At 38.9% G+C, this 25,748-nt stretch overlaps 1 protein-coding gene and 1 non-coding gene across 7 annotated transcripts in view; both read right to left on the reverse strand.

The window, feature by feature from the left end:
* CADM2 (cell adhesion molecule 2) overlaps positions 1-25,748 on the reverse strand; it is an 861,189-nt gene that overhangs the window by 375,929 nt on the left and 459,512 nt on the right. The window lies entirely within an intron of this gene.
* Positions 25,099-25,235, reverse strand: LOC119945361. Its single transcript, XR_005456228.1, has one exon. It is a non-coding gene; the product is annotated as a small nucleolar RNA SNORA7 (small nucleolar RNA).

Below are 25,748 nucleotides of genomic sequence, written 5' to 3' on the forward strand. Positions count from 1 at the left end.
TCATCATCCCACAGAAATTCTTCTACTGTGCTCCTTTTCATACTTATTCATACTAGGTTATAGGATATGAAACAGTGTGACCTAATGGAAAGAGCACAAGCCTGGAAATCAGAGCACCTGGGTTCTAATCCCGACTCTGCCATTTATCTGCTATGTAACTTTGGGCAAATCACTTAGCTTCTCTGTGGCTCAGTTCCTTTAACTGCAAAATGGGGATTCAACACTTGTTATCACTCTGACAAACTGTGAGCCCCATGCAGGACCTGATTATCTTGTAACTACCACAGAGCTTAGTACAGTGCTTGGCACATTGTACGTGCTTAAATACCACCATGATTATTTGTATTTTCTTGATGATTGGAGTGACCGAAGACAGATGGAACTGGTACAGAAAGGTTTTGGGACTTTGCCCAAGAGCCATCCAGAGGAATGGAAATTCCAGGATTTCCTTTTGCATTGTTGAATTATCCCTTTCCTAAAAGCCTAGGTTCAATAAGTATTGTATAAAAATGGATAACATGGAAATCATCATATAGAAGCATGACTATATGTCGGTTGTCCTCATACCCCCATGATAATCTTGTCTGGAATACTGAAAATATATTAGAATGAGAAATACTATTTCTGACATCAAAAAGCAAGCCAGTACAAGAGTGAGTGGATGGAACTGGGAATCTCTATATAGTTTTCTGCATTCTCTTTAACAGGCTTCTTTACCCACTTTCTTGATGCTTCTTGACTTAAGCCCCTTCTTCCAGTCTTCCTGACTATTCCTCACCCTCGCCCTCTCATTTTCCTTCTTACTTCTTGTTTACTGCTCTGTAGTTTGGTGCAGTTTGAGCTTTTTTCATCCTTCAAACAAAAAGATAATGCTGACATTTGCCTTTGCTTACAGTCCTCAAAATAAAGCTCCTAAAACAATCTCTTTAATGTACTGTTGCTATTGGAAACATAAGTATATGCTCTATGACTTGCTGAATATGACTGCAAGAAATAAGTATAGAGCAGTGCAGAGGAGGAAGTAGAGCTCTTTAGATGAAAAGGGACAATGTTGCTGTTGATTCCTCAGCATATGCAGTTCTGAAATCACATTTTCAATCCAAGTACATATGTTTTAGGATATTGTTGTACATGAAGAATAAGCCATTAAATAAAACAAAAATGCCACTGCAGATATTTGACCTGCTGCTTGCTCTCATTCTTACTGTATGCTGAATCATCACTATGAGTTAATCATTGGCATTTAACGGGTTCAACTACTTTCTTCATGCAGATGATTCCCACATCTACCTCATCAAGCCCTCAATAGCCTAGCATTTTCTCTTGCCTTCAGGACATCTCTACTTGGATGTCCCACTGGCACCTCAGACTTTACATGTCTAAAACAGGAACTCCTCATCTTTTCTCCCAAACCCTCTCCTCCCCCAGACTTTCCTATCACTGAAGATGCCATATTTCTGCTTTCCCCCTATTCACATTAGCTACTTTCATCTCCATTTCACAATTAATTTAGTTGTATGAACTTCAAACACTTTGCCATCGTAAGTTAAAATCTTCACCACTCCTAACTCCCTCCTTACCCAATTTCCTTAGCCCATCATATGATGACATCTTCAGGCTCCTACCTATCTCTGAATTGCATGAGTTGAGCCTTGCTTTACTACAAAAGTTATAAAAGTTAATAAGAATCACCACAAGCACATAAAAAAGGTCTAGAATTACTTTTGTGTTCTTTGCTCTACAAATTCACTTAATGATACACTACCCCTCAACTAAATTAGATGCAAATCAGATATCCTATATGTTCACTATGTCTAAAGTTTTCCATTTAGAGATGACACCAAATTAAGCAGCTAAACAAATGGAGTATAATTTATGATGCTTTGTGGGTGTTTTTTTATATATAAAGCCTTTAGCCAAATTCAGAAAGGATGTTGGGAGGGAATGTTCTCTGGGTTGTTTTCTGCTGTTTTGCTGTTACATGTTATTAACTCTCAATGCCTATGGATTCTGAAATGGATGCTTTCAGCTACATTTTAATAGAGTCCCAAAGGTGTTCATATATATGTCATCTTCTGTGTGTATTTTGATCATCTGTAATTATTTTTATACGATTTTGCTTACTGTATTTAAAGGGAAAAACTGGTCTGGGCTAACTTTACGAATAAAGGCTAAAGGGGTATTATTGGTAGTTTTGGGAATGTTTTATTTGTTATAGTGAAGGAATTTGCAATGTGTTGTGCCTCAGCATTAAATAGGATGTGTTAAGAGACATAATTTCATTTAAAAAAATTACCTGACATTCATTTTCAATTGTTTTAAGGTATTCTGCTCCATAATTGTGGGAACTGTGTGTAGCTGAGCAAGTGTAAAATATGAGGATTTTAAACTTCTTTTTCCCCCTTGCAGAGCTTTATTACTAAAACTCTGAGGATGGTTTGCTCTGAAGTAAGGGTGTGTGAGACCATCTATCCTGAAACAGAATAGAACTTCATGTTTATGTTCAGTCTGTAGATAATGAAGAGGAAAAAAAAGAACCCCGACAATGAGAATAGCATGAATAGTAGCCGTATTTCAATTAGAGGGAGCTACTTAGCTGCCAAAACTCAGTAGCATTATTCTGTCATGAATGCTCTTTGAATCCACTATGGATACACCTAATTTGGATTGTAAATTACTTCCTGCCTCATGCCTTAAATTATATCTCGAATAATAAAGGCATTCAATAATAAAAACAACTAGTGTATATTCAATTTCTGAGAAATTCTATCCTTGAAAATAAGAAATGCCTCATCACCTCAGGAAATGGATTTCTCAGTTCCTTCTACTTCAAATGCCCTCTGGGCACCCTAAAATAGTGACCAATGTGTTATCTCCAATACGATTAATGTGGCAAGTATTATTAGAAACTCCTGTACAAGGAATAGGAGTTCTGTACAAATTCCCAACCATCTTGTTGCTTTCCCCAAGGAACAGCAGAAGGTCTGGGACAGCTGGGCCAGAGGGTGTTTATGAAGGAACAGTGTATGGCCAGAAGGAGAAACGAATATTTCTCCCCACGTTTCCTGTCAAGTTGGGGAGAGACTGAACACTAAATTGGGATATGATGGGGTTACAAATAGTGTGGAGTGAAAGCCAGAGGAACCGCCTCTTTGTCTCCATGACTGAGCCAATCGCTATTTTGCCAAGAACTGACAAGAGGCTGGCAGAGATAAAGTCCTCAAAGTTAAGTCTCTCAATAGCCTTCCCATCCCTCTTTACCCAAACTTAAGGTCAGCTTTCCCTGATCACCTCTTCTACTACTTCACCATGTCTGCCATTATCATGACTACAACAACTCCATGGCTCCATAAGAAAGGACCCTTAGACTAGTTATCAAATTATCATTTCAAGCCATTACTTTTGTCAGGCAAAAATATGCCATCATTATATTTTCAGGTAAGAAAATAAATTAATTACTGTCTCTGATAACACTGATAGCAAAAGTGGCTGGAGTACAGAACAATGAAGAATATAATATTTCTGACCTTTAAGGAGGATAACTGATTAATTGGAATTAAGTCTTTCAAGTTAAAATACTACAACATTCCCAGTATGCAAAATGTACATTGATTAAACTCAGAATGTCTAAAGTAATGCACCATACAAATAGAAGGTGAGCTACTATTTGCATATTATTTATATTCAAATATGAACTTTATAGCACAGGATACTAATGAACCCAAGAAGACATGATTAAGGTGGAGGGATTAATTTCTTAAGCACTGAAATATACAGAAGTACTCTCTTTGGAATATTATCAGTATTTTACAGTCTTCGTTTAATCACAATTTTTTTTTGAATAACAAACAGTACAGATAGGTACTTCATTAAAGTCTGGAAAATGAAAAAAATATTATCCAAAATCTTGATAAAGATTTTTTTTAATACGAAGAAAATGAGGAATGAAAATCAAATAAGACATTTTACACATGGAAGATTTTAAAGAAACCTTGTATATTTGATGAAAACAAATGACAAAGACTAACAATAATCTTATTTTTAAAAAGCATAACGTTTGCACCCACAGGTTAGGGATGTTATTAAACTGACGTAAACATCTTCAAACTACCTAGACAACTGGAAAGAAAATAAGACACAACTTTCATCAAAACTATGTAACAATTCAAGTGTGCATTTGTCTATGGTGAGCAAAAGTGTAATACCTCCTAAAATTTTAGGTAGTCTATAATATTTTCCTTTAATTCTAGAAAAAATTGCTAGGCCGGTGTCATTATTTGGGTCTCATATTCCAAGATCCTCACTGGACTATATAATGTTTCTTCAGGATATTGATACTTACTCTTGAAAAAATACATTTAAACAGTTTTTGCAGGGCTGTCTTAGCCAAACAATTACAAACTTCTGGATCAAATACAGTTCTCAAAAAATTGATTTAACCTTAAAATGTTTTCCACGATGACTTGGCCCACCAACATCAGTTCACTGACCACAAATTCACCACTAAGTGGTATCTTTCTAAGGAAAATAAGCTTGAGGAAGAGATCAAGGCAGGGAGCTAAGATGATCAAGTCCCTATATGCGCCTCACACTTCTATCAAGTGACTTGAGGCTCATTCATTCATTCAATCATATTTATCGAGCACTTACTGTGCGCAGAGTATTGTACTAAGCTCTTGGGAAAGTACAATATAACAATAAACAGTGACATTCCCTGCCCACAATGAGCTTACAGTTTAAAGATGGGGGAGAGAGGTATCAATATAACTAAATAAAAATTACAGATGTGTACAAAAGTGCTGAGGGGCTGAGAGGAGGGAGGAGGAAAGAGAGCGAGTCAGGGTGATGCAGAAGGGATGAGGAAAAGCGGAACTTAGCCTGTGAAGGCCTCTTGGAGGAGATGTGCCATCAATAAGGTTTTGAAACAAGGGAGAGCAACTGTCTGTCAGATTAGAGGAGAGAAGGTGTTCCAGGTTAGAGGCAGGATGTGGGCCAGGGGTTGGTGGTGAGGCAGGTGAAATCAAAGCACAGTGAGAAAGTTAGCATTAGAGGAATGAAATGTGTAGGCTGGGTTGTAGAAGGAGATAAGTGAGCTATGGTAGGAGGGGGCAAGGTGCTGGAGTGCTTTAAAGCCAATGGTGATGTAATGGTCCAGGTGGGAGAGGATGAGTGTATTAATGTGGTAGCAGTAGGGATGGAAAGGAAAGGGTGGATTTTATCTATGTTGTGAAGTACAACTTGGCATACTACCTGCATTAAACCCAATAGCAGTGGGGTTCATAGATGTGAGAACTAGGTCTCCTCGTGAGATTCCAATTTTCATTAGGTATGACTTGGATATTATTTTGAATATAAGGGCTATTAAACTTGGGCTCATTCAAAGCTTTTATTGAACTACACAATTAGATGAAGAGAAAACAGGGGATACAGGGACATGAAATGAACTCTTTGGTCAAGAGAAAAATGTCTGTGGCTATAAGTAATGTTAAAGTGTTATAATAATAATAACAATAATTGTGGTATTTGTTAAGTGCCTATTCTGTGTCAGGGACTGTACTAAGCGCTCGGGTGGATACAAGCAAATTAGCTTGTCCACAGTCCCTGTCCCATGTGGGGCTCATAATCTCAATCCCCATTTTACGCATGAGATAACTGAGGCACAGAGAAGTCAAGTAACTTGCCCAAGGTCACACAGAAGGCAACTGGCAGAGACAGGATTAGAACCCATGACCTTCTGACTTCTAGGCCCATCCACTATGCTATGCTGCTTCTCTAAGTCACACGTCTTGAAGATTAGGTTCATAAACCAATTTGTAACCTGGTAGGATCTTCTGGCTACACTGGTCCGCATTGAGTCTAATTGTTAGTCAAATCAGTCAGTGGTATTTTAGTGCCTACTGTTTTGGTTAGCACAACCATGTTTCCAAAAACGTGAACCCTGCTGTGGGCATAGCAGGGCAGCAGATGTCAGTAATGTAGGTATATCAGGAGCAAGAGCAAGGATGTTGTGGTTAGTAACATCAGTATACTGAGGTGAACTGACCAAATGTATACCTAAATATGTACATATGTTACGGTGGATGGCAAAAGTATGGACTTGGGAGTCAGAGGAATCTAATTCCGGTTCCGCAACTTGTCTGCTATGTGAACTTGGGCAAGTCGCTTTACTTCTGTGCCTGTTACCTCCTCTGCAAAATGGGGATTTATTTATTTATTTATTTTACTTGTACATATCTATTCTATTTATTTTATTTTGTTAGTATGTTTGGTTTTGTCTCCCCCTTTTAGACTGTGAGCCCACTGTTCGGTAGGGACTGTCTCTATATGTTGCCAATTTGTACTTCCCAAGTGCTTAGTACAGTGCTCTGCACACAGTAAGCGCTCAATAAATACGATTGATGATGATGATGATGATGATGATGATGATTAAGACTGTGAGCCCCACGCGGGACAGGGACTGTGTCCAACCTGATTACCTTGTATCTACCCCAGTGATTAGAACAGTTCTTGGCATGTAGAAAGCACTTAAATACCATTACTATTATTATTACTGGACAAGAAAGGTCCTCGATATTGCTACTACCAGTTCTCCCTACCTTAGAGGGTGGTTCTTAGAGTCTTAGTCTTCTAGACTGTGAGCCCGTTGTTGGGTAGGGACCATCTCTATATGTTGCCAAGTTGTACTTCCCAAGCACTTAGTACAGTGCTCTGCACAAGTAAGCGCTCAATAAATACAATTGAATGAATGAATGAATGGTTGCATATGTAATTCTGGAAACGCAGACTGGTTCTCAGATAGCACCACTGCCACTACATGGCTGAGAAATGCTAAGCCCTCTTCTTGCTTCCCTCATTTCGGCATACCTAATCACCCTTTGCCCCATCCCTTGCACAGCTCTGCCCAGCCCTGCTTTATCAACATATTCCAAATCCTGAAATTTTACCAATTTCGATAGCATAAAACAAGCTGAAACAGAAATTTTAATCCCTCCATAAATAAAATAGGGAGAAAAAAACAAATTTGAAATATAAACCAACCCAACTATGAGGTGCAAATCAACTCAGATGAAATGGGTAAATGACAGATGAATACCAAATAAATTACATTTTCTTTTCAATATTGTCAAAAAAAGTCCAATATTTCTAATAAAACTGAAGCTACTGCTTGATTGGAAGTAGGGATAGAGAAGCAGCGTGGCTCAATGGAAAGAGCACGGGCTTCGGAGTCAGAGGTCATGGGTTCAAATCCTGGCTCCGCCACTTGTCAGCTGTGTGACTTTGGGCAAGTCACTTACCTTCTCTGTGCCTCAGTTCCCTCATCTGTAAAATGGGGATTAAGACTGTGAGCCCCCCATGGGACAACCTGATCACCTTGTAACATCCCCAGCGCTCAGAACAGTGCTCTGCACATAGTAAGTGCTTAATAAATGCCATCATTATTATTATTAAGAAAATAGAATGAATGTTCATCGAAAATGTTTATGAAAAAATTAGAAGTAATATTTGCACAACAGGGACTGTGTCCAATCTGAAAATCTTTTATCTACCCCAGCACCTAGTGCAGTGTGAACCTCAGACCATAAGTATGCTATAATTACTGCATTATAACCCTAACTCCGATAATTCCCAAATTTTGGAGATTACTAGTAATCTGTTATTTCAATATATACCTCTAAATTATCTAAGAAAAACAGTGAACGATGGAGGAAAGCACATTTTAAAACTGAAATGAAAGGAGGCGGTTTGTTTTTTCACTAGACATGTGGAGAAAGATTCTTCTAAGAAAATTTTTTACAGAAGAATACCTTCTATTTAAAGCTCTCTTCATTAGTCATCTAAACCTTATTTTAAGAACTAAACATTGCTTGTCTTTACTTAAATCATAACTCTAACTTTTAAATCTGAGTTTTTCTCCACAAATGGGTTTTGAGAATTGCTGTTTTTTTCTTCCACAAGATTTTGGCCATTTCATAATGCATAATGCTAAGAGTCCAAATCTTAGTCAACCTTACTGATTCAAGCACTGCAGCAAACGTAGGTAATCTAACTACAGAGCAAGCTGTATCTCACATTACAAATGGATAACGTTTTCTACTGCATTTCAATAGCTACTCATATATTCCTTTTCTTTTCATTGAAAACATTCGAAATAATAAAGCTAGAATGCCAACAGGGAAAAAATGGCCATGAGAAAAGCTTTTATAGCCCTTCTGCACCTGAGGAATGTGTGCAGAGTCTTCATTAGAATTATCATCAACATCCATCAGAGCCCCCAGTATAATAGACACCATAGTAAGTACTACACTAGGGATTTCATGAACTCTATAATTGCTATTTGGGAAGGTATATTCTATAATAAATTTGTATTTCTTAAATCATTTCTATAATGAACTGTTCATTCCAATCATTTTAACTTGTAATCAAGTTGTCAATGCGCAAGACAAAACGAAGAAGGTACATACTATTTCAAGTCAACCAAGTTACAAGGGTGCTAACCTGAACCCAACTGTTAATTCACTGCACCTTCACTAGACTGTAAGCTTTTTGAGGTTAAGTGATCATGTCTACCAATTCTACTGAACTCTTCCAAGTGCTGATAACCTTGTTTTGCAGAGGGTTTAGTAAATATCACTGATTGACTAATTCCCTACATTCCACCTCTACGGTGGGATGGGACTCTTCAGAATATTTTTTTGTGGCACTTGTTATTGCTTATTATAGCACAAGGCACTGTACTTTACTAAGCACTGGGGTTGATGCAAGCTAATCGATATAGTTCATGTCCCACACGGGGCTCACTATCTTAATCCCCGTGATTTGCCCAAAGTCAGACAGCAGACAAGTGGCTGAGCCATGATTAGAACCCACATCCTTCTGACTCCCAGTCCCGTGCTTTATTCACTAGGACACATTACTTCTCTGGATATTTGGAACTGGGGGAACAGACCGGGACTAGGATTCTTGATTGCCTTCCAATAATTCATGCGTAAACACTCTCCCTCTCAACGGTAATCTCACTGTGGGCAAGGAACCACTCTTTTATACTGTACTTTCCCAAATGCTTAGAACAGTGTTCTGTGCACAGTAAGTGCTCAATAAATATGATTGATAAACTCTTGAAGCTGTGGGATCCTGCAGATTCCATTACCTTCCACACCTTAGCAGGGGTTTCCTTTACTCAAGGAGTCGTTGTCTGCAGGCTGCAGGAGTAAATCATCCTGAGATCTGAGTTTTCTACATGCAGACTGCACAGCAGTTTAGCAGGAATTCAGTTTTTGATCACATATGCTCTTCAATGTGTGGCATAAGAAAATACCAGGACATGACTGGGCCATTACTTGGGAAATAATAGGGTTATTGTTTAAACCCTCTCTCATGGCTGCACTGTTTCAGGCAATGGCTGATGTCCCTGGACTCTATACAGAAAAATTGTGTGTGTGTGCGTGTACACACAGCATGTGTGTGTGCTAACTGCCAGTGGGGCTGGCTCAGGGGATAATAGCAGAGCAAGCTAAATGACCTGGCCCCAGCCATACCCCTCTAAAGGGCCATGCAGCCCTGATTATGCTCCTAAAACTTAAGTGGAGACATTGTTCTGTATCCATAAGGAAAAGCTTTCTAAGTCTCTCTGGGGTCTTTACTATAGCTGAATCCTTTTCCCACTCCTCTCCCCCTGGAAAAACTGGACTGACTCTTGCAAAATTTCAGGTAATTTGGTCCACGTCACCTATTCCCTACCAACGTGCATAACTGTTTGCAATAGAGAATCCACTATTGTCGAGGAACGGCAATAATCACAAGTCTTATTTTATACCTATGCCAAATATGTACAGGATGACCGGTGACAATAAATATACTTATATGCTACTCCACATAGTTTCTATTTAATATCATTGTTGGGGAGACCCTAAAGATTAAAAAAATATATATTTTGAGGAAATAATCTGACTTTGTTCTTTAAAAGATCAGAATACATTTTATAAAGGAAAGAAAACTTTAGAAGGTAAAGTATTCCAGAAATATCCAACACAGAACCTCTGCCAAACTCATCCAAACTCTATGGTAAAAAAATAATCCTGTTTAAATCTTATGCACCAAATTTAATTTCTAGATTGCTAAAATTGATACAGTTCAAAATACAAATAAACATAATGGAAATTATTGCATACATTAACTACAGAATCACAGATATGATGGTGTAATGCTGGTATCAATAGCAACATAAATTAGAAACTAATCACTACCAGTGTTTAATAAAGATGGCATAGAATGGAATATCTAATCTGATTTAACGGAAACTTAAATTCATTCTATGTAGAACATGAATGCAATCATCTATTTCACTTTTAACAGTGCATAAAGAAACCAGGTTGTGTAATCAAATTCTGTTGCATAGCATCATGATGCTATTTCATAAAGAATACTTGGACAAAATGAGGCTGTAGAATAAATTATGCTTTGAAATATCTGTACTGTATCTAAATTTTCATTTTGGAAGAACTATTCAAGAAAAGAATTCAAGAACCTTGAGCAATCGAGCGTGTAATAAAAAAGGTGTGGCCTTAATTTTGCTTTAATTTTTCTTTTATTCTCTTTATACAGATTTCTATCACATCAGTTAGAAACCCATTTAAAATTATTGCTCAGTGTAAGCATGCATGCAATCTTTCGTTGAAGCATTTAACAGGAGGGAGATATTGCCAGGTTTACCTTATAGAATGAGATTGTATCTGTTTTGTAGTCTGATTAAGAAAACACTTCATGATCATCCACAACTTCGAGAGAGCTGATTTCCTGTCAGAACTTGAAAAGTATAACTTCACTTCTATGGCCCTCAGTTACTTCATCTGAAAAATGTGAATTAAGGCTGTGAGCTCCACGTGGGACAGGGACTGTGTTCAACCCAATTTGCTTGTATCCACCTCAACGCGTAGTACAGTGACTGACACATGGTAAACACTTAAAAAAACTCTATTATTATTGTTATTATTATCATTAATACCAGGGAGTTGGGCAAATGGTGTTGCTCCAACTCATAAATGCCAAACTGTTAGGCAAACACATAAATGTGATCCATAAAGGATGAAAGGCAGTGAGGCAGAGAAGGAGGCCATCAGGGAGGGAGAAGGTCAAGGATGCAAGAAAGAGGGATACCACCCAGACACAGACTAAGGGGTTTTGCTACAGTATTCATACAATTAATCACATCAAGAAAACTAAATAGCCATTAAGTTTAATTTTCAGAAATAATGGCCAGCTTCTTATTCTCCTGAAGACCAATCTATTATGTTGAGGGAATTACCTTAAATATGAGCACTTTGGATTTGGAAAGTTGTTTTCTTTGAAGCACCTAACATGTACAAACTTGGAAATTCCAATTGTATGCATCCCTGATAGGCTGAAATTTTGCAGGCCATCTACTTGTGAAGGAAAAAAGCTTGAAGGCTATACTGAAACTATTCCTATGGATGACTAGGGAAGTAATTCCACAATACTTTCTGAATTTTTTAAAACCTCACTCAGAGCAGAGTAGATTATATATTGTGGGGAAACTTGAATTAAAGTACTAAAAAGTTCTGAATGCATTTATCCTTCACAGATGGCAATGTCTATGAAAAGCTATGTGTTTAAGTATCTTGATGTCTACACTTTCCCTCTAAAATACCAATCACAAAATACCTGACTTTTCATCATGGAAAGAATGCTTACACATGCTAAACGTCTTTAAAATCACTTAGCAACACAGTTAATAGTTGAGAACATGCATTCCTTCTTCCTCTAGAAAGGACACCTACCAACTAGTCTTAATTTCATCACTCACGCTGCATAATCTTATCATTTTGACATGTTTATGTTGGAATTTATATGGTCAAAAGTTTTTTTTTTTTTAATACTGATGAAAGCTTCCTTTTTTTCTTGAAAGAATCCTAGACTTCAACAGCTTACCACAATTCATGTATAATAATGATGGCATCTGTTAAGTGCTTACTATGTGCAAAGCACAGTTCTAGGTGCTGAGGAGGATACAAGGTGATCAGGTTGTCCCATGTGGGGCTCACAGTCTTAATCCCCATTTTACAGATGAGGAAACTGAGGCACAGAGAAGTTAAGTGACTTGCCCACAGTCACACAGCTGACAAGTGGCGGAGCCAGGATTTGAACCCATGACCTCTGACTCCCAAGTCCACGCTCTTTCCACTGAGGCACGCTGCTATGTTAAAGCGATTTGGATGGAAAATGATTTGACTTTTTTACATCTCCCCTTCCCCACAAAATAATGGGTTCTACTTGTGTTTCATATTTATAAGGAGAGAATCCATTTGTAATGAAAGAACAAAAAGTTTATTCTGTACAAGTGCAGAACTTTCTTGGCAATTGTTTCACATGCTAAGACAAAACCAATGACCAGATTCGATTTCCAATACTATCAACCCGTTTAAAAACTAAACTTGGTTTGAAATAAAGCCTGTCACTTTTATGACCTTGAGAAGGAGAGGAATTTGGGAACTCAGGAAACCTCAATAAATATAAGGTGACAGATGGAAAAACGTCTCACCATTGGCTTTAAAGCACTCCATCACCCTGCCCCCTCCTACCTCACCTTGCTTCTCTCCTTCTAAAACCCAGCCCGCAGAATTTGCTCCTCTGGTGCTAACCTTCTCACTGTGCCTCAATCTCCCCTGTCTTGCCGCCGACCCCGGCCCATGTCCTACCTTTGGCCTGGAAGGTCCTTCCTCCTCAAATCCACCAGACAATTTCTCTCCTCCCTTCAAAGCCTTAATGAAAGTACATCTCCTCCAAGAAGCCTTCCCAGACTAAGCCCCACTTTTCCTCATCTCCCACTCCCTTCTGCGTTGCCCTGACTTGCTCCCTTTGCTCTTCCCCCTGCTCCCATACTAAGAAGACTACTTTCAGTTTACAAAAAGCCCTATCAATCAACCAAAAGTATCTACTGAGCACTTATTTGTGTAAAGCACTGTACTAAACACTGAGGAGAATCCAGAAGAGTTAGTAGTCATCATTCCACACACTCTTGGACTTTCCTCTCACTGCCAAGAAAAGTACCGTGTAACTGCTGCCACCACTCCAGGAAGTCCTGACCCCTTGGTCTACAGCTTGTCACCAAAGCCCAACCGTTGCTATGAAATCTCTTGAGGCAACTTGGAACCTTATTTTTTTTTTTTTTTTTGTAAAATAGTTCCTTCACCAATGGATCTGCATTTTTAAAAAAATACTCCATGCATTGCATGCAATAGACACACTTGATTAGTGTTAAATCACACCACCAAAACCAAGTGTGATTTCTGTATTGGTCTAAAATTACAAGTTACATTGAGAACCTAAAAATCCCAAATTGGAACTCAAGTAAAAATCCCTGGTGGGAAGTTATGATTTGAAGTTGAAATCATTCTTAGCTTGAGACTTGATTAATTTGATCATTTATGCAGCTGATCCTTGTAAATATGCTTTTAGTTCCTAGTTGTTCTATTATTGAGCCATGTTTCCTTGCTAGTCTTTTGATTACCTAGGAATTCAATTTTGAGCCGAGAAGACTCTCAGGGTGACACAGTGTGTAGATTCAATGGACAGATTATTATTATTAGAGGAGAGTTTTAAGTAATTTGAAATACACTTCAGTGACATTTTATAGATAGTTCACAAGTCATTCCAAAATTTCCTTGTAAAGAAGGGAATAAATTACAGTTGACATAGAGAGAAAACCGATCACCTTTCACTAGACAGTTTCTGAACAGCTAATGAAGTAGCCTTCGAAACATAAGATGAGCATATTCCGCAATTGAAAAGGTACATTACTACTGACAATTTACCCTATTAGACATATGACAGTCACCATTAATATATTACTTACATTATCTCTGATATCTTTTACTGACTACTGAGTGTTACTTTTTACCTAAACATCCTGGGGTCCAACATAGCTTTACCTTTCTTGTGATTGTTTTAATTTACATATGTTGGAGGTTCTTAAGTAATGCAGTGTGGCTCAGTGGAAAGAGCACGGGCTTTGGAGTCAGAGGTCATGGGTTCAAATCCCGACTCTGCCAATTGTCAGCTGTGTGACTTTGGGCAAGTCATTAACTTCTCTGGGCCTCAGTTTCCCTCATCGGTAAAATGGGGATGAAGACTGAGCCCCATGTGGGACAACCTGATCACCTAGTAACTTCCCCAGTGCTTAGAACAGTGCTTTGCACATAGTAAGCACTTAATAAATGCCATTATTATTAGTAGTAGTAATAGTATTATTTCACTGGCATTTTAGTAAGTTGTTGTTTCAGCATATTTCTTTGAATGTTAACAAAAAGAGGCTCAGACATAAAACTGAACTATGTACAAAAGTTTGCTTGAAAAAATTTGATTCCATAACTTTGACTTTATTTCTTGAAATACTATAAAATCTTCCTCAAGGTGGTAATTGCTAATGGTCTAAAATATGTTTCAAATTATTTTCAAAGAATATTTCCTCCCAGACAAACAGGTTGGATAGAAAATCTTTGGCAGATACGTGCACCAGTTGGGAAACCAAACAACCCTATGACAATTATAAACAGTGCCATGCAATGAGCAAAAACAGAAGAGCTCCATGAGATGGGAGCAAATTAGCTAGAGGCCATCTGCAATGAAAACATGCACACATGCAACAACTAATCATATTTTGTTCAGGAGTGGCAAGCTCTTCCTTGTCCAGCTCCTAAACCTACCAGATGGGCACCCAATAGGCATAAACAGAATACATGGATGTTTGAAATGCTGAGATGTTGGCCCTCAGGGCTTGTCTGACAGCTGTATCTACTTCCTACCCCTTCAGTACACATTTTTACAAAATGTAACATTACAAAATGACCATCTTATTGAGAAAACAACTTCTACAGCTAGGTTTGTTCTAAGGCATTCTTTGCCTTCAGTTCTTACACCAACATATCAATGCAAGGGGGGTTTAAAAATGGCTCATTTCTTCCCATGTGTGACTCATCCAACAGATATTTATATCTAGTGGCATCTGACAAGTATCCTGAAGGGTGTGTCCTCCTTAACTGGAAAATTGCTGAACATGAGAAGCAGTATAATCTAGTGGGTACAGCGTATGCCTGGGAATCAGAAGGACCTGGGTTGTAATCACTGCTCCGTCCTAGTCTGTTATGTGACTTTGGGCAAATCACTTCATTTCTCTGTAAAATGGGGATTAAGACCGTGAGGCCAATGTGGGACAGGGACTTTGTCCGACCCACTTTGCTTATATCCACCCCAGCACTTAGTGCAGTGCCTGGCACAGTGTAAGTGCTTAACAAATACTACAATTATCATTATTATTATCATTATCATTATATGAGCTGTAGCAGCAGGACAAGTCCAAGCAAAAGTAAACCTCTCTAAACTGGACAAAAAGTAGGAAAGACCAGACTGACGGTGTAATATCTATGTTTATTTTCTTAAATGCATAGAGTTCTATAAATGAACAACTGTTAAATTGCTAATTCATTTCAGATCTGCCCTCAACCTCTGGGAATAAGAAGAATTGCAGGAGGACAATGAGGAAGTCTTTCTGGGATTCTTCTTCCACCTGTACTGTTACAGAAGTTGGAGGAAGAGGAATCTGGGCAACTAAAGAGGCAGGTAGAAGGGTTAAGCAAAGCAGTATTGCCTAATTGATATAGCACAGACCTAGGAGTCAGAAGTACCTGGGTTTTAATCCCTGCTCATCCACTTGTCCACTGTGTGACCTTGGGCAAGTCATTTAACATCTCTGTATCTCAGTTCCCTCATCTGTGAAAATGGGATTAAGATTGTGAGCCCAATGTGGGCGGGGACTGGGTCCAACCTGATAAATTAGCACCTAACCCAGTGCCTAGTACAGTGCCTGGCACACGCATAATAAGGGCTTAACAAATACCATTCAAACCAAGAGAGGGCCTGATGAGAAAGGAGATAGGAGAGAAGGGGAAGAGGGAAAGAGGGGGTGAGAGACCGGATTTGCTCTCATTCTTCATCCCTTCTCCTTACCTTTTCTCTTTCCTGCCCTCCTCAGAAGTTCTAGCTCTGCTTTTGAACTTTCTGTTCTCTACTCTTCCTTGCCTTCATGAGGCTCTGCAGATGCTTAATTTGTCACTCACTCCCATGGTTATTTTCCCTGGTTGTCCTCCAGTAAGTACTGTATTTATGCAGCTTTACATCAGTTTGAATTATCAAAAGTTCTGAATTAGCAGAGTCTAAATCCATGCCGTTTGCCAATAGATAAATGTGTTAACAAACTTTACTCACAATCCCAACTGTCCCACTATGCAGTATGATAACGGATTTTTAAAGGCAAGGAGTGAAATTTTCAGGGTCCAATCTGGTTGGCCTGAACCTCCCCCCATACTGAGTTTGACCTGCACCCCACAACCCTAATAATATTTAGAAGCTGACTTAGCCCAGTTGAGATGGAACCAGAAGCTGTCTAAAACTCATGCAAGAATCTCCTGAGAGAGATAAGAGCCTACATTTAACCTACCTTTTGGTCAATTAATTTGTGTGTTTTAGGAATAACATGATAAATTTTTGAGAAACCAGCTCCAAAGGCAATTTTTTAGTTTTCTGGATCAATAAAAATACATGAAGACCTAATCCCCTACCCTAACCTCACTATTGCCCAAGCAGGATAGTGTTGACTAACTTTATTACACTCTACCAAATGCTTAGTGAAGGGCTCTATACACAGTAAGAGCCCAGTAAATAATATTGATTGATGAGAGCAAATCTTTGTTCTATCCAAGTGACAGATTTTTAGGAATACACTCAAACTGTTACAGAATGCAGACACCACCAACTTTTCTGCTTCTTCCAGTTGTGAGCTATAACACAAAGTGGTGATTCTGATTTGTAACCATTTCCTGATCTGATTCATGGCTATCTCATAAATCACCTTTCTTCCTACCCTCTTGTCCAACAAACTAAGCAGTAGTTGCTTTGGTGGGCTACTGAGTGAACAAAGTCTCAGCTTGGCCTTCAGGAGCTGGTAGAAAGGAGAGAGTAAAAGTTATCCCCCAAAATAATCCTTTGGCTTCAATTTGTATTCAATTCTACAGTTTCAAAGCAGTTGTGTTTTGTTCTTAATTACCTTGGTAAACTTCCTAAGGAAATATGTGAGTTAATAAAGTGGAAAACATTTTTCCCTTCATTTCCTAAAAGTCGTTCTGAAAAATGTATATGCAGAATTACCATAGCACCTTACATTACTATAAACTATCTTGGGCCACACCACATATTTTAACTCTTGATGGCCCTTTGACCACAAAAATCATGTTCCTACTTTGCTTTCACTCACTTTCTGGTAATTTATAGCATTCAGAGAAGGAAAAGAGGCATTGTCATTTCCTTGACATATCAAATGTCCTTCTTAATCAATTTGCAGTTCTTAGTATTTAAAACACTAAGAATATGTCACTCCATGTACTCTGCTGATTGGAATTTTGGAATTAATTATCTGTGAATTTACTCTTTTCTTAATCCAACAGCATTTCATGTTCACTACAGTCTTTTAGGGTCATGTTCACTTTGATACAGTTGTGCTTGTGAACTAATAATTTCTAATAAATGGAATCATATTTTCCCTTGTGATTCAGCAACATCAATTTCAACTTGTAAGCTGAGCAAGGCAATAGAAGCTTCATGTCTCAGTTTGTCACTATATTCACACATCAAGGGAAACTCATTAGGAAATTTAAGAGCCTTCATTGGTTTTGATCTTGCAAGAAATAACTTATCAAAATTTTACTGGTGCAGCAAATAGGAAGTTATAAAATTAGCTGTCATCTAACAGCAGGACTACATGGTAGAAGAGGGCATTCTGATAATCAGTTATTAGATGCTGTGTCATGGTCTGCTGGACATGATGGCCGACTCTATTGAGTTGATGAGCAAGATTTTGGAAGATGGCAGGAATATGGTCCTCTAAGTTGAATGTTGGGTAGGCCTAGTCTAAGGCCTAAATACAAAATAAAGGAACAAAGGAAAGTTGGAAAAAATTATTTCTGTTCACTGTTGATATTCAGATGTTTTGTATATGAAACTGGAACATTCCTCTATGAGTACTTTCAATCTATGATACTGATCTGAAAAAATGGCCAAAGATAAACTTTGGGAAGAAACAATGCCATTCCCATTTTGATTATCTTATATCTACCCCTGTGCTTAGTACAGTGCTTGGCATATAGTAAGCACTTAACAAGTACCATCACCATCTTCATCATCCAGTCTACCGGTATCCTCTTCAAATACAAATTAGAGTTATATAACACAATCACATCTTAATGGCTGATGAATTCTGGTAGTAAGACGTTATGCATCCTAGAAAAGAGAATTATCAAATATCTGTGCAATGGTTTCCCTACCAAAGCACTCAATAACTTGTTGGGTGATAATAACACTCTACTACCAGTAGCATTTAGTTTAAATCACTTTAGCCAAAATCCAAAGAGGTGCTCCTAATTTTGAAAAACCCATCAAATGTCGTGTTTAAAATCAACTTACTTATATAAATGGCACACTGCAAAACTGGGCAGAAATGGAAAGCAGCATGGCCTAGTGGATTGAGCATGTACCTGGGAGTCCAAAGGACCTGGGTCACCTCTGCTACCTGCCTGCTGTGTGACCTTGGGCAAATCACTTAATAATAGTAATAATAATGATGGCATTTATTAAGCGCTCACTATGTGCAAAGCACTGTTCTAAGTGCTGGGGAGATTACAAGGTGATCAGGTTGTCCCACGGGGGGCTCATAGTCTTAATCCCCATTTTTTACAGATGAGGTAACTGAGGCACTTAACTTCTCTTGGCCTCAATTACCTCATCTGTGGGACAGGGACTCTGTCCACCCCAATTTCCTTGGCCATACCCAGGGTTTAGTACTGTGCCTGGCACATAGTAAGCATTTAACATATACCACAATTATTATTAGTAGTAATACTAATAATAAAGATAATCAACTAGTCTCTGTTCGTCCTTTTCTTTCTCTTAAGAATGGAAGATTTTTTAAAAGGTAGGTTTGTCATCCATTCATGTGAATTCTATGTAGAAAGAACAAAATTACTATCATTCAAAAGGAAAACTTGAGAACGTTCGCTTAAGACCAAAATTGGAGAGGAATGAGGAAAAATATCTTCTAGCAAGATCTGGAGTAAAACAAAACAAAAACATCCTGGGGATGCAAATTTTCAGTATTCAACTTGACAATATTTGTTTTCATCACTAGCATTGACTGTTTAATCTTTCTAATTTCCTTCCATGAATCCTGTCTGCTCCTTCAGTGGAGCCAAGTCCCATGGCCTCACATGTTTTGTGTTTGGCAGATGCTGTACAAGACATAAGCCAGACTTCAGGAAAGAGAGAGACAGAAAGAGGGAGAGAGAAAGAGGGAGAGAGAAGGGGAGAGAGAAGGGGAGAGAGAAAGGGGGAGAGAAAGGGGGAGAGAGAGAGAGAAATTGGGGGGGAGAGGGGGAGAGAGAGAGAGAGAGAGAGAGAGAGAGAGAGAGAGAGAGAGAGAGAGAGAGAGAGAGAGAGAGAGAGAGAGAGAGAGAGAGAGAGAGAGAGAGAGAGAGAGAGAGAGATAGAGAGAGAGAGAGAGAGAGAGAGAGAGAGAGAGAGAGAGAGAGAGAGAGAGAGAGAGAGAGAGAGAGAGAGAGAGAGAGAGAGAGAGAGAGAGAGAGAGAGAGAGAGAGAGAGAGAGAGAGAGTGTTTCATACAGAATCCGGGGCTGGAGGTAATTCCTTGGCAACTTCTCTCATGTTTGGACTGTCATCAATAATGGTCATAACAATAAATGGCTTAAACCAGCAGCTACGCTCCTGTGGCACTTCTGGCCTTTCAGGTCATCTTGTAGCTGCACCTGGTGCTGACGAAGAATCAGCCTGTTGACAAATTCTAATCCCCTTATGATTCATGGCTTAGTTTGCAAACCAACCACAAGCTTAGTGGAATGTTTAAAAGGGAAGACTCTTCTTCTTGGGGATCTTTTTCTGCTTTCCGAGCCTCCATTCTTCCCCATCTATAAACTTATCACATTTAAATCATCTCAAGCTTGGGGGCAGGTTCTACACTGAATCAAGCAATCAATCAATTGTACTTACTGAGTGCTTGCTATGTGCAGGACACTGTACTAAACACCCGGGAGAGTACAATACAATAGAATTAGCAGATATGTTCCCCTCCCATAATAAGTTCCCTGAGAGTGAAATAGTACAAACCTGTTAGAAAGAGCTCAGGACTGAGAATCAGGAGAACTGGGCTCTAGTCCAGACTCTGCTACTTGCCTGCTGGGTGACCTTGGGCAAATCATTCAACCTGACTGTTCCTCATTCCCTCACCGGTATAATGGGGATCAAAACCTACGTGAAACACTTTCAGACTCTAGTTTTGACGACATGGTAGCATTTCAGCTCTTTCCCTAACTTTCGACTGCTCTTTCTCAGTTTCACTTGCTAGCTCTTCGGCGGCCTCTCATCAATCAATCATATTTATTTAGTGCTTAATGTGTGCAGAGCACTGTACTAAGTGCTTGGGGGAATACAATAGATCAGAATTATTTGGTAGACACATTCCCTGACCACAAGGAGCTCACAGTCTTTAGACTGTAAGCTTAGGGACTGTCTCTATATGTTGCCAATTTGTACTTCCCAAGCGCTTAGTACAGTGCTCTGCACATAGTAAGCGCTCAATAAATACGATTGATGATGATATCTCACAAGGGTCTGTTCAGTATCTCCTACTTTTCTCACTGTACATCGAACTCTCTTGAGGAACTCATCCACTCACATGACTTTGGCTACCACCTCTATGTGGCTGACTGTCAATTCCACCTCTAACCATTCACCTAACCTGCATCCCACATCTACTCTGCCCGCTTATTCATTTATTCATTCAATCGTATTTATTGAGCGCTTACTGCGTGCAGAGCACTCTTACTGTTAGACTGTGAGTCTTTGGGGGACAGGGATTGTGTCTAATTCTCATCTGCCAATTTTTTTCCAAGTGCTTATTACTGGGCTTTGCCCACAGTATGTGCTTAATAAATACTAATAATAATGATGGTATTTGTTAAACACTTACTATGCGTGAAGCACTGTTCTAAGTGCTGGGGGGGAAAGGAGGTGATCAGGTTGTTCCACGGGGGCTCACAGTCTTACTGCACATTTTACAGATGAAGTAACTGAGGCACAGAGAAGTTAAGTGACTTGCCCACGGTTTGCATACAACCTGATTAGCTTGAATTTACCCCAGTGCTTAGTGGAGTGCCTGCCATATAGTTAGCACTTAAATATCATTAAAAATATCTAACATGTAGCTGTGCTGCTCAAACAAATAAAAGTAACTGAGTGGAAAGTATAAAATAAAGTCATTTAAAATAAATAAGCTTACGTCTTATTTACATCCAAGAAAAGAGGGATTTGTTTTGATCCAACTGATACACCGAGTCTTTTGTGCTACTGAGTTCTCTTCTGAGAACTGCACACTAACGCAGGGCTGCATTTTATACATTGAATTATACACACTCAAAAAAGTAAAAACTAATCCTATGCAAAAATATTCACTTAAATTCATATATTTAGTAAGCGAGTTGAAGTTACCTGGGTAGGAGGGGAGAAAGGTGGGAAGAAGGCTCACTTAAAAGTGGGGAGGAGGTCTTAAAGGAAAGCTAAAAAAAAAAAACAATTTTCTGAAGTAATGTCAAAATTTTACCTTTCCTATTAATTTGAATGATGAAAATATTCTCTATGGCAAAATGCAATACACAAAAGCTTTACCAATATCTACTGTAATCTATACAGAAAAGGAGGAACTTTCTCTATTTCCAGCCCCTATCGGTTATGTGTTTTGTTTTATTTACATTTATGCCATATCATTACAATGTCATGGTTCCTCAATTCTCTGGCTTAATGCACTCCAAATTAGAAGATAACTATCATCTTAATGGTAATTATTTCTGGGGACTGTTATTTCAGCTGCTTTTCATTAATTCAGTGCTTTGATGCTTCAAACCTTATAAAAGTATGGTATCATTTTCTTGGAAGAATTACCCCAGGATTCAAAATTACTATTAAAAACATGTTTCCACTGTTCTAAAAGAAAAGGAAATTGGCTTGTTCATTTATTAGTACCCACCTGCTGATCTTTTTTTCCCAATTTTTTTCCACACAGGCCCAAGGTTACAGCAAAGTGACATTAAAGCAACATTAAAGTAATAAAGGAAATTATTCAAAGTAAATGATTCAGCAGACCCATCTTTCAAAATCATTCATGAATAAAGAATCTTATTTGGTTAGAGTAAATATATTGTCAAAAATCTAGAAATGTGTTCACATTGACACAGGTACTGATTTATTTAGTTTGGTCCTTGAGAGCCTGTCTTGATTTGTGGATAATTAAATGTTTTTCTAAACATGCTTAGGCAACTCTAGGAGTTGCAGAGCTATTAGTAAATAATTTCCTGTACTATTTCAATAAAGAGAGAAATACAAAAATTTCACTGATACAGACTGAACTGAGCAGCAGTTTATTCACTGATTTAGGACAATTTGTATATTCCCTTAACTAGGTAGATTAATATTAAAATGGTTATTCTGAGAACATAGAAAGCCACAGAATTATGGTTAATGATGATTTTGAAACATTTATCAAATATCACCTAACAAAAACAACAGGACACATTCCGATAATTATATTTAAGCCATGTTACACAGCACATATGCATCCATCCAGTTCCATGGAGGTTACATTCTTGATGAATCCCATCATAAGGAAAACTTGCATTATACAGCATATGTCTTTGCTACAGGATGAACTTATTTTCAATGGTTAGTCAATCAATCAATGGTATTTACTGAGCACTTACTACTCAGTTCCCTCATCTGTAAAATGGGGATTAAGACTGTGAGACCCCCATGGGACAACCTGATTACCTTGTAATCTCCCCAGCGCTTAGAACAGTGCTTTGCACAGAGTAAGCCCTTAATAAATGCCATTATTCCCCCCCGCCCTACCTCCTTCCCCTCCCCACAGCACTTGTATATATTTGTACAGATTTATTACTCTATTTATTTTACTTGTACATATTCACTATTCTCTTTATTTTGTTAATGATGTGCATATAGCTATCATTCTATTTGTTCTGATGATTTTGACACTTGTCTACATGCTTTGTTTTGTTGTCTGTCTCCCCCTTCTAGACTGTGAGCCCATTTTTGAGTAGGGACCGTCTATACATGTTGCCGACTTGTACTTCCCAAGCGCTTAGTACAGTGCTCTGCACACAGTAAGCACTCAATAAATACGATTGAATGAATGAATGTGCAGAGCACTGTACTACGTGTTTGGGAGAACACAATATATCAGAATTAGAAGACACGTTCCCTGCCCACAATGGGTTTACAGTCTAGAGAGGGAGACAACCAATATGATTTCACCTAAGCACTCAGTAATGATCAGTGACTTCGCCTTAGAATTATATATAATGCAGACTTTTATAATCATTAATGATTACTTCACAGCCATATAAAGTCAAATTGTTAAGGGGATTTACATGGGAATTTGAGCAGAAAAAAAGGAAGGTGGGAAAGTATCTGAAGCTGGCTGAAAGAGAAGTGCCTATACGCACAGAAGATGGTTCTTTCAAGTGGTAGCTTTATATAATAAGCACAGAATGTGGAACTCTTAGCAGCTTGAGGTCTCCCACAGGATGGGCCTCAAGCAAAGTAAAGGAGAAGAGGCTGAACAAGGCTCAGCAAAGCAGAATGAGTCTCTTGAACTGTGCTGGTTCAAAAAAGGCCTGAAGCCTATGACTGTATTTATCAGAGGGATTTGGCCATCTGTTGACAAACCAACAAATGATAACTCTCAAAAAGGACACTTGAGTGAAGAATGTTCATTTTGGAGCAAAGTAAACTTCCTGCAGTGAGGAGACCATGTTAGTTATATGTGCTTACTCCTACATTATTTGCTGCCTGAAAAGGAATAAGCAGCTAAAACAGGTAGCATTTAATTGGAGGAGGGGAACGCTACCACAAAGGCTGATTGAAGTGTTTACTCGGCCAAGTTCTAGGTGGCTCTCTGGAGGGGTCTCAGAGAAATCCCAGGCCTCCTTGTGTTAGTCCATAGAGAGCTTGGAGAGATGGTGCATCTTCACGTCGAGATCTGTTCATACTAGATGACTCTGAAGGAGTAACAGGTTCTGGATTTTATGTGTGCACTTAAAGTATTTACACACTTATCATGGAAGGGTGGGTGCAGGTCTGTGTCCAGAGTGGATGATAGTTGGGTGGGGAGGGTCTCTAGGTAGGGGCAAGAGATCTAGAGTTTTACTAGGATGTTTAAGCTCTGGAAAAAGGTATATGGGGACATTCAAGAGGAAGGGAAAGAAGAGCACAGACCTGACTTCCTGGGTTTCAAAAGAGTCCCTCATGTTCACGGCAGAATGCCCAAGAAAAAAGAGCCTTCTTAGGGGAACCAGTTAGTGTCTCAGGGAAGAAAGAGAGGGGATAACTGAAGGACTGTTTCTCAAATAAAGGCAAGGTACTATCCGGCTGTTCTGGTCGAGCTTCTTCTGCGAAGCAGCTCACATATTCTTAAAATGAAAGAATGAGTTGGAAGAACAATTGCTGACCCAAGGAAATGAGTATCACGATCAATCTGTGGATTTGAATGATGTGAAAACCCAACTGAGATTAGAACAGCAGGTTCATGCTGATACTAAGAATTGGTTATTTACGGTCCTTCGTCAGTGCACTACATTACCCAGCCAATGTGAAAAGTATGAAATTATAAATGTGAAAAGTGTAACAGGTATTAGTTCAAGAGGTATTTGCTAAATTCACAGGGGAATTTTATGTGTTGTAAATATAGCGCTGAATTGTCTTGTCTTGTCTTATGCCATCGAGTTCTGGGAGAGCACCCTATTCTCCAACAGCGATCGTTCTGGTAGTGTATCTATAGAGTTTTCTTGGTAAAAATACAGAAGTGATTTACAATTGCCTTCTTTTGAGCAATAAACTTGAGTTTCCACCCTCGACTCTCTCCCGTGCCGCTGTTGCCCAGCGCAGGGGAGTTGTGACTTGGAGCAGATTGCCTTCCACTCACCAGCCACTGCCAAGCTAAGAATGGAATGGGTATGCCTCTGCTTGACTGTCCCTCCAGTAGCCGACACTGGTAGAGTACTGGAAACTCTCCAAGTGTGACCCTGAGAGGGGAGTGCTAAAATACAAGAATGATTAAGGTATAAGAAATGTACATTGCAGACTTACTATGAGCCCTTATTTGCCCTTGGAATCTAAGAATGTCTTCATAGTTCCTACTCCCCACAAACTCCGGAAATGCTATAACACAATGAAAGAAGAAAAATAATAACAGTGGTATTATTAAGCCCTTACTTAAGTGCTTAGTACAGTGCTCTGCACACAGTAAGTGCTCAATAAATACAATTGAATGAATGAATGAATGTGCCAAGCACTGTACTAAGCACTGGGGAAAAGAGAAGCAGCATGATTTAGTGGCTAGAGCACAGGCCTGAGAGTCAGGAGGACCTGGGTTCTAATGCTGGCTCCGCCACTTGTCTGCTGTGTGTCTTTGAGCAAGTCACTTCATTTCTCTGAGCCCTATGTGGGACACAGACTGTGTCCAACCCAATTTGCTAACAAATCATTCAAAAATCAAAGTCCTGCTGGTATTTGATGCTGACCTTAACAAATAACTGGATTCCAAAG

The sequence above is a fragment of the Tachyglossus aculeatus genome, chromosome 24 (genome assembly GCF_015852505.1).
Source record: "Tachyglossus aculeatus isolate mTacAcu1 chromosome 24, mTacAcu1.pri, whole genome shotgun sequence".
Classification (NCBI taxonomy): Eukaryota; Metazoa; Chordata; class Mammalia; order Monotremata; family Tachyglossidae; genus Tachyglossus; species Tachyglossus aculeatus.